Here is a 10,053-nt window from a genome sequence, read left to right as displayed (position 1 = left end):
AAATGCTTCAAGACCACTATAATGCTTGGTTCCGAGATGGAATAAATAAATCTTGAGATGACAAGTGTCTGGCATGGAACATGATTACTGTCTTATCAACTGGCAAAAAAGGAAATTGCTTGCCTGTTTGCTGTATTTATTAAGTAGTATTTACTGCATGTGTCTCTCTTGACATACAGTACACATTAAATTAGCCTTAGACATCATTTGTTTGTTTTTCGAGTCCAGATATTCCAGTAAAACAGTGATCACAAAATAATGCAAATTAAATAGAACTATTGATAATCAATAATAATTTCTAAAGTACAAATCTTAACCGCTTCAGATTTATCAATTATTTTCACTATGATATGATTTGGGGTAAAATGACACATTACAAATGTTAATATGCAGGATCAATTCTTCCACATTTTGCATTTGCTTATTCAAATAGCGGGTATCAAGGAGGAATACTGTAATCAAGTAAATCTGGCCACAATGCAGGATACAACCCTTGCAAGTGCACAAGTATATACCTTTGGGAAAACTCATACACTCGCTCCTGCAAGGATAACTAAGGGTTGCCCATCACCCTTACCTGCGTATGTTGGGGACAACAAAGAAAAAAATAAGTAATGATCCATTTGGACATGGAGAAAATGTGCAAACTGCATATGCAGTAACCATGAGTTGTGAGGTGTTAACCACTTTGCCACCATGCCTCTCGACATATGTATGTATTATACATCATAGACCTATAGACTCCCAAGATACACCTCTAATAACATACTCACATAATTCCAAGTCATGCCAGAACTGAATTTTAGGTCTAATATGGAGAAGTAAAACATACTTGTGAAGTCGGGTTGCTTTGCAGCAGGTGGTGCATGGCACCTACAAATGAATGAGTAAAGGGAGCACACATAAGGATGATGGGCAACTCTAAACACACCCTATGTGTCTCCACAATTCCCCTTAAAAAAAGGCCGCATAAACAGCAAAGCATCCAAAAATGAATAGTCTACAACAAAAATAATAAGTAGGATACTTTTCTGGTTTTATTTCCCATTTTGTTTTCTGACTTTCTGCCCAAGCTTTCATTTTGGTGGAAGATCAGCCAGGCCTTAGTGCTTCTGACCCCTGCCTAATCCCAATGAATCGGGTGCTTGATAGATACTGTTCAATTTAAATTACACAATCAAGTAGCTCTTAATAGCATTCCTGGAATCACTAAACGAATGTCACCATAAAGAGCACCCAAATCCAAAGTGTACATTTTATAACTCCTGTGTAGGAAGCTGCCCTTGGACATTCCAGACAGTTTTCCCATAGTACATGTCCAGAGAAGGGATTGTAATTTTCCAATATTTGCAGTGAACTTGGCACTGTTCAAAAATTGAACAGTCATATATTATATATATATATATATATATATATATATATATATATATATATATATATATATATATATATATATATATATATCAGTTAGGTCCATAAATAATTGGACAGAGACAACTTTTTTCTAATTTTGGTTCTGTACATTACCACAATGAATTTTAAATGAAACAACTCAGATGCAGTTGAAGTGCAGACTTTCAGCTTTAATTCAGTGGGGTGAACGAAACGATTACATAAAAATGTGAGGCAACTAAAGCATTTTTTGAACACAATCCCTTCATTTCAGGGGCTCAAAAGTAATTGGACAATTGACTCAAAGGCTATTTCATGGGCAGGTGTGGGCAAGTCTGTCGTTATGTCATTATCAATCAAGCAGATAAAAGGCCTGGAGTTGATTTGAGGTGTGGTGCTTGCATGTGGAAGATTATGCTGTGAACAGACAACATGCGGTCAAAGGAGCTCTCCATGCAGGTGAAAGAAGCCATCCTTAAGCTTCGAAAACAGAAAAAACCCATCCGAGAAATTGCTCCAATATTACGAGTGGCAAAATCTACAGTTTGGTACATCCTGAGAAAGAAAGCAAGCACTGGTGAACTCAACGCAAAAAGACCTGGACGTCCACGGAAGACAACAGTGGTGGATGATCACAGAATCATTTCCATGGTGAAGAGAAACTCCTTCACAACAGCCAACCAAGTGAACAACACTCTCCAGGGGGTCGCCGTATCGATATCCAAGTCTACCATAAAGAGAAGACTGCATGAAAATAAATACAGAGGGTGCACTGCAAGGTGCAAGTCACTCATAAGCCTCAAGAATAGAAAGGCTAGATTGGACTTTGCTAAAGAACATCTACAAAAGCCAGCACAGTTCTGGAAAAACATTCTTTGGACAGATGAAACCAAGATCAACCTCTACAAGAATGATGGCAAGAAAAAAGTATGGAGAAGGTGTGGAACAGCTCATTATCCAAAGCATAGCACATCATCTGTAAAACATGGTGGAGGGAGGCAGTGTGATGGCTTGGGCGTGCATGGCTGCCAGTGGCACTGGGACACTAGTGTTTATTGATGATGTGACACAGGACAGAAGCAGCCGAATGAATTCTGAGGTGTTCAGAGACATACTGTCTGCTCAAATCCAGCTACATGCAGTCAAATTGATTGGGCGGCGTTTCATGATACAGATGGACAATGACCCAAAACATACAGCCAAAGCAACCCAGGAGTTTATTAAAGCAAAGAAAATTCTGGAATGGCCAAGTCAGTCACCTGATCTTAACCCAATTGAGCAGGCATTTCACTTGTTGAAGACTAAACTTCAGACAGAAAGGCCCACAAACAAACAGCAACTGAAAGCCGCTGCAGTAAAGGCCTGGCAGAGCATTAAAAAGGAGGAAACCCAACATCTGGTGATGTCCACGAGTTCAAGTCTTCAGGCTGTCATTGTCAGTAAAGGGTTTTCAACCAAGTATTAGAAATGAACATTTGATTTCCAGTTATTTCATTTGTCCAATTACTTTTGAGCCCCTGAAATGAAGGGATTGTGTTCAAAAAATGCTTTAGTTGCCTCACATTTTTATGCAATCATTTTGTTCACTCCACTGAATTAAAGCTGAAAGTCTGCACTTCAACTGCATCGGAGTTGTTTAATTTAAAATTCATTGTGGTAATGTACAGAACCAAAATTAGAAAAAAGTTGTCTCTGTCCAAATATTTATGGACCTAACTGTATGTATATATTATATAAAAAAAAATCTTGGGACAAGATGAGACTTTTTTTCCTGCGACGAGACGTGATCTTTTGAAGAGAGACAGAGAGACACTTTCACGTCCCACAAGTCACGTCATACTTACAATGTTTTGGAAGCAAGTCCCGTGATACACATGCAGAGCAGGTTAGAGATAATGGAAGTAGGAAAATTCAACAGTCTCAAAACTATGAGAGTATAGATCACATTAGCGCAAACAAACAGAAAATATTACTCGTTTGAGGATGTCTGGGGGAGAAGAGAGACAAGACAGTGACTTTAAAACATTCAAAGTGCCGCACGAAATGCAGATCACGCAGCACGGGAGCAGCAGCAAGCCAGCAGCTGATTGAGCAAAGAGGAAGTAAAAAAAACCAACTGTTATTTGATTCCCATTGTATCACCGTTAAAGAGGGGTTTTGGAGGAGTGACCGCATCTCCTTGGGGTGCGTTCAGTCTCTCTCTTTATAACAGCATGTATCGCTTGGCGCTCAGGAGGGGTTGGCAAGCGAAGCAAGCAGGGGGCAAAGATATATATATATATAACAGATATATACAACTGTTTCTTTCCTACAGATGTAATCATTATTTGTCAAGTATATTTAACAATATTTTCAGTAATATGGTAACTTTGGCATGATGGCTTGAAGTCCACCACCTTGAGCTGTGAACCTCTGGCCTTGTCTGATAAAGATACAATTCACCTTAATGGATTTTTTTTGTTTATTAATGTTTCTTATAAGACTTATTTATGAATGAATCATCACACAATGAGAGCCATCCAGTTGATTGATTACATAACAGAATTAGACAAAACCTGCTTGATGTAAAATAGTGATACAGAGATGAGATCACTAAATTTCTAATGGGAGTGAGTTTCTTTTGAAAATTATTGGTCTCAAACCTTTTGACCTGGAGAATGTTCCTGCATTTCCTTCTCAGTGTCAGTAAGTGGAAATGTCATTGTTAAGATAGATAAAATCTACTAAAATTATTTGACACTCTGTGAGGCATCTGAAATGTGTCCCATGTCAAATCACTAATCATATTAAATTCTCTCAACCAGGAATAGTGGCTTTCCCAGGATACACCCAGAATTTCTTCTCAATTGTGTTCCTTTCCTGTTCATCTAGACGTAACCCACTGAGTTCACATTGACAATGCCATTACAAGTTTTCTGTGAGGTTTTCTTTGCCAAGCAGGTTTACTTGAAGCAGGTCTACTTAAGCTCCCATGATACACCTGTACCACCCTCCCTCTTTATTTTCAAGTGTGGCTTTCACTGTTTAATTGAAAAAAAAAAAAAAAAAAAAAAACTACTGTCTCACTCTGCTGTTAGAAACATAAGGGGAGTTTCACTACTAAGTTGGCCCAAAACTGGCAGATTTATGCTATTGATGCTCCACCAAGCATTTGCAATGTATCCTGTGTCAAATCATTAATGATATTAAATTTCGAAGTCGGCATGTTAAACTCCCACAATGAACTTGCAGCTTTTTCTCTATTGTCGTCAGCAGGGATTTTCACTATTGACCTACATGAAATTTCCTAGATGTATTTTACTGCTCATCCATGAGGACTCTGTAATGTGTTCTTTGTTAGATCACCAAAGATATTAAATTCCCTTTGCCTGATATAGCAGGTATGTCAGGATGGAAGTAGACTTTCTTCTCAGTTGTGATTGGATGTATTTTTTTTTCTTTCTTGTTTATGTGGATGGAACCTACTGGGTTCACATTACTGATGCCGTCACAAGTTCTCTGTGGGGTTTTCTTTTCCAGTATGCATAACCAACATGAGATTGCTTGACCAGAATGTGCTGATTTCCTTCAGCTCCTATGAAGCACCTGCACCTGCTTCTCTACAGTCCTCACATGTTATCTTCACAAAAACTGGTTGTCGCCTACAGATTCTACTCCTTACAGATGGCAGATGGAAGTTTAGAAGTTGATGAAATCTAGATTTACTGTTTTGCTACTTCAAGGAGTGCTGTGTCAGATCAACCACAAATGAAATCTTGTAGACATAATTCATCACTACCTAACAATTTCTTCATAATTTGTTCTTTGTGAGAAAATAATGGAATTAAATGAAATTTGACTGCCAGGATGTACCTATCACCTCTCCTCTACCACTTGGATAATGTGTATATAATGAACTTTATCAATACCATCATGATTTTCTGTGATTAAAATCATAGTTTGCTATGTTGGGATGCAAAATCTTTTTGTTGTTGTCTTCAATACTGTTATAATGTGCTATCTTCTTTCATTTTTGTTGTCTTCTGTATGAGTTTGGAGTACTTTCTATACATGAAATATGGAGTTTTGGACCCACAGGATTAGGATTTTTACATTGATTTCTTACATTATGCAATATTTTCAGTTTAACTTTGACAATGTCTTATTGCAATGAAATATTGTTTATAGCATGTGATGTGTGATGCCATTCATAGCATTGGTGTAAAAACCAGCACATTCTATTCCGGTGTATCTGATTTTAGGATTCCTGGTTATGAACTAATATTTTTTGGGTTAAAAAACGTTGACGTTTTGCTTAGCGTTTTAAACTTGATGACTTTTTTGGTTTTGGCTCTTGCCTGTTTTTTCAATCACATCTCATGTCTCCCAAACCTTTTTCTTGAAAATCATTTACTGTCTCGTCTTGAGTCAATACAAGTATCTCTGTCTCAATAACTTAATACCCAGAACTCCTGTAATGTGAAGCACATTAAGCACTATACAGTTTTATTTTCAAAACCATACTGAGACTGAAGTTACCTCTTGAAAAAGACTGCTAATCATCAGCTTCCTATTCTCCACTGTCCCATTTTGAACCTGATGAAGACTACTGATTCATTTTATTGATATCCCATCCAGCAATTAGTTTTCTGTGATGCTAAGTACTGCTGGGATTGAACTCTTGTTAGAGGCTGGAATAGGTCAAAGTATTTGACATCTGGGATGCACTAGCTCTTCATCATTATCATCCTCAGGTGTACTTTCCCTGAGCAGCTGTATTCACTCTGTTAACACCTTCATCAGAGATCCATAATATATTCATAGTCAAATCTACAAATAGATTGAATAACCTTAGTGGGGAATATCCACTTTTACTCTTTGACACCTGGAATTCATTAGCTTCCCTCTTTACCACTGTCCTCAGGTGTAGGTTTTTCTCTTGAGATTGACCAAACCTCCAATGATAGCCTCAATGAGCCCGAAATCACAAAGATGAAGGTTAACAACCTGTGCTGAGCAAAGGAATGGGACTACTCAACTACCAGGATAGCTTATTTCTCCATCATTGTCCTCAGCAACAGGCTTCCAGACAGATTCACTTAAACAGATGTTTGGTGTTGTTTTTGTACCCTAAGCTCTGATGAGCCTGAATTCCATGACCTGACAGAAGTAAGTTAAATCCTGTGACTCCCTGGCTAAACCTGCACTCTTAACTCTGTTATTCTGAGTTGCGGGTTTCACTGTTGAACCCTTGTACTGGTACCCAGATGAGGTCGTCACATACCCTAATTAGATTGAGATGTCTTACATGGTAGAATAGGTCTTCTTTGATGTCCTTTGGACTTCTAAGATGCATCTTTTCTCACATTTGCATTATCTTGGGGTATCCTGGGGTACATGCAGGATTCACTTTGTAGATGCATTAGAGGAGCTTAAGTATATGATTTAGCCCTTCTACGAAATCTTCTCTCCACTCCAGCTCCAGACTAATGACTTTAATCTTCTGGATACTTTCTTTGCTGCCCCCCCTTTCCTACTTGTTGATAGACAGAGGGTTAAGGTGAGCACTGCTTATGGATGTACTTCACTATTCCGAAGAGATTAAGGAGCACTTACACTGGGCACCCTGACTGCGCAGTGTGCTCCGCAATCTGCAGGCCAAAACATTCCAGTCAGGCGAGCTTCAACTGGTGTGTCTATTTACAGGCTCACTTGACAGCTGAGAAGATACTTAACTTGGTGTAATAAAGCAATTAAGCAAAGCTGTCTGTTCTGCTGCCATCTCTGTCAGGGGCTTTCTAATAACTTTCTTTTTTCGCTCAGTTAACAAGGTTGAAGAGCCTGCTTAGTTTTGTAAAATGAAGAAAACAATTATTGGAATTATTGGAACAAATCAGTTCATTTGCTAAGGCAATTACCCATGTCCCGATAAATAAAAAAAGGAAATAAATAAAAGTCTTGGAGGAGAAGATAAGGACTTCAAATCAGAGCACTTGTGTTAAGAAGCAGCAATGGAGACAAAGTGCTTGTGGCCCGGTGGCCTGCCTGAGATCCTGTGCTCTAACATATGCTCAAGAATTTTTTGTCACCACAGAAAGGAAGGCTGACATCAATTGGTTTGCCAGATACTTGAAATTAGTCACTGAAGTGTCTAGCCAGTGTTTCCTCTGCAGCTCTTTCCGGAGGGAGAGGAAGCAAACGGCACTTTTTTAGCTGCCATTTTCACAAATGCACAGTGCAGAGAGCAAAGGGTTTCAAAGCAAATTAGCCACCTTTTCCTTCACTACAAAAATCAGAAAAAAGAATGCTGACTGACTCCTCCAACCCCATGACATTAATATTCAACAATTACAACAGTTTCAGCTACACCAAAAAGCATTTGTTTTCACTGAAAGGCAGAAGTATTTTATTGTTATTTTGTTTTTTTTACATCACCTTCAATGATATTCACTAGGAGAGGCACAATATAAAATAAAGGTTTAAGGAGTAGTAAATACATTACTGTAATTGCATGTATATCTTTCTTTGTAAGTCTACAACTTTTATTATGTTGGCCAGTTCTACCAGGTGCTGCTCAGGCATTCTACCACATAGCGCAAGGAGGGACACTTGCCTCTTCTGTCACTATTAGCTTCACCTTGGATTAAAGTGCTTTACATTACCATTTGCTTACAATATATTGTCAATATGAGTAGCCTTAAGGACCTAAGTGGAAAAAAGGCGCTTACTGATATAAATGTCATATAAATCTGGATTGCTGGAGCTGATTTCTCAAAACAAAAGGTGCACTCCAAGGTGATAGACTTGAAAAATAAGTGACAGACAGATAAAGACATACATAGGAAAGGGACTATATAAGATATAGGTTAGATTTGTTATCTAATCCCTTTGTTGGATTTTGTGTTCTTTCAGTTGTATTTAGCCTTTTCTATAATAAAACCCTTTATTTTATTTTTATATGCTTAGTGTCCGTATTTGCTGTAGGCTCACAGTCAGTTCATGAGCACTCCCTCAACCTAAAATACATAGATAGATAGAATGGAAAGGCACAATAAAAACAGGTAGATATAGAATATAACATATACAAATAAGTAGCTAGGAAATGCAAAATATAATATTACAAATACTATATGGTTTAGAGATACTGTAAGATAGATAGATAGATAGATAACTTTACAACCTAGTTCAATGCATTACAAACAGCGTTATTTATCTATTGCTTGCAATTTTCTTGCTTGAGGCACTCATGGTCACATGTGCCTGCTCATCCCTTTCTACACATTTACATGCAAGACATGCAAAATTAATGGTGATATGAAATAAAAGTGGTCTTTCCCTTCTCCTCTTCCTATAAAGGGTACAAAGTTGTTGGAACAAGAAGAGAAAATACTGTAGCAGATATCCTAATAAAAGTTTGACAACAAATTTAAACAACCCTCCCTTCGACACAATTAAATTCATCAATCTTCTGCTAAAAAATGTCAACCCCACTACTACAAACATAACCAAATTATATCTTTACTTTAAAGTTGTAACGCTTGTCTACTGGTGCCATGACCCTATGACATGTTTCAGATGCTTATTGCACCTTGTTGCACAGCAGCAAGGGTTCACCTGATGTCTCTACTGACAGTAAGAGAACAAGTACTGCACTTCATTGCTTTGAAACACTCACTGCCTGCATCAGTTAAGGACACCTCATGTATCAAGAATATTTCCCATCTCTAGATTTATAGTAATAATTTTGCTTTGGTCTGTAACTCTTGTAGGTGGTTGTAGCAGCAATAGTAGCAGTATTGTCACATGTACAGGGTAGAGTGAAATTCTTACTTGCATGCCTAACTAATATGCAACTTGTTGCCACTCCCCAGTATAATTAACAAACAAAAACTTATTAAAATGAAGAACTTCATTTTATTGAATACAAAAAAAGTACTCTGTGTTCATTTTCTCATCTTTTGACCATATTTATGTCTGTCTGTCTACTCTGTAATCTCATGGATGGATCCAACTGTGACCCCGATGAACAGGTCTGGTTGTAAGATTTGGCTAGTGATTTAACCATTATTGTTTTGTGATAGAGACAGGATGACACATGTTTGAACATACGTAGTAATAAGGACAACATCAGCAGGATTCCTAGACTTTCATCAATGTCATTATGAACATCATTAGATGATCAAGTCTAAGTTTGGAAAAGGGACCTCTCTATTAATATTTCAGACAAGGAGTGGAATTAAAGTAATTCATAATATACATTGATCATCAATCCGTGTAAAACAAGCCACAATTCACCTAAAATTTGTACAACCCACATATTTCTAGATTTAAATAACCCAATAAATATAATGGACTGGGCCCAAGTTGTGTATTGTCCCATGATTCTTCAGTCTTGCTGGTTCATATGTTTTGGGACACACCTAAACTGGAGGGCCACAGTGGCTGCAGGTTTTCATTCTAACCATCTTCTTCATGAGTGATCAGTTTTTGTCTGCTAATTAACTTCTTTTGCCTTAGTTTTAATCAACTTGACTCAGGCCCCTTAGTTGTTGCTTTTTCTTTAATGAGCAGCCAAACAATAATGAGACACAAAACAAGCCACTACACAGCTCACCCATGCCCATCACACAATATCTGAAAATAAAGAAATAATAATAATAATAATAAAGAAAAGTGAAGGTC

The 10,053-nt window shown here is 37.7% G+C and overlaps 1 protein-coding gene across 3 annotated transcripts in view; it reads right to left on the bottom strand.

Annotated features, from left to right (window-relative positions):
* bnc2 (basonuclin 2) overlaps positions 1–10,053 on the bottom strand; it is a 766,921-nt gene that overhangs the window by 223,475 nt on the left and 533,393 nt on the right. The gene's annotated exons all lie outside the window — the stretch shown is intronic.

This window comes from Erpetoichthys calabaricus, chromosome 7 (assembly GCF_900747795.2).
Source record: "Erpetoichthys calabaricus chromosome 7, fErpCal1.3, whole genome shotgun sequence".
In the NCBI taxonomy this organism is placed as follows: Eukaryota; Metazoa; Chordata; class Cladistia; order Polypteriformes; family Polypteridae; genus Erpetoichthys; species Erpetoichthys calabaricus.
This window is presented reverse-complemented; position numbering and strand designations above follow the sequence as displayed.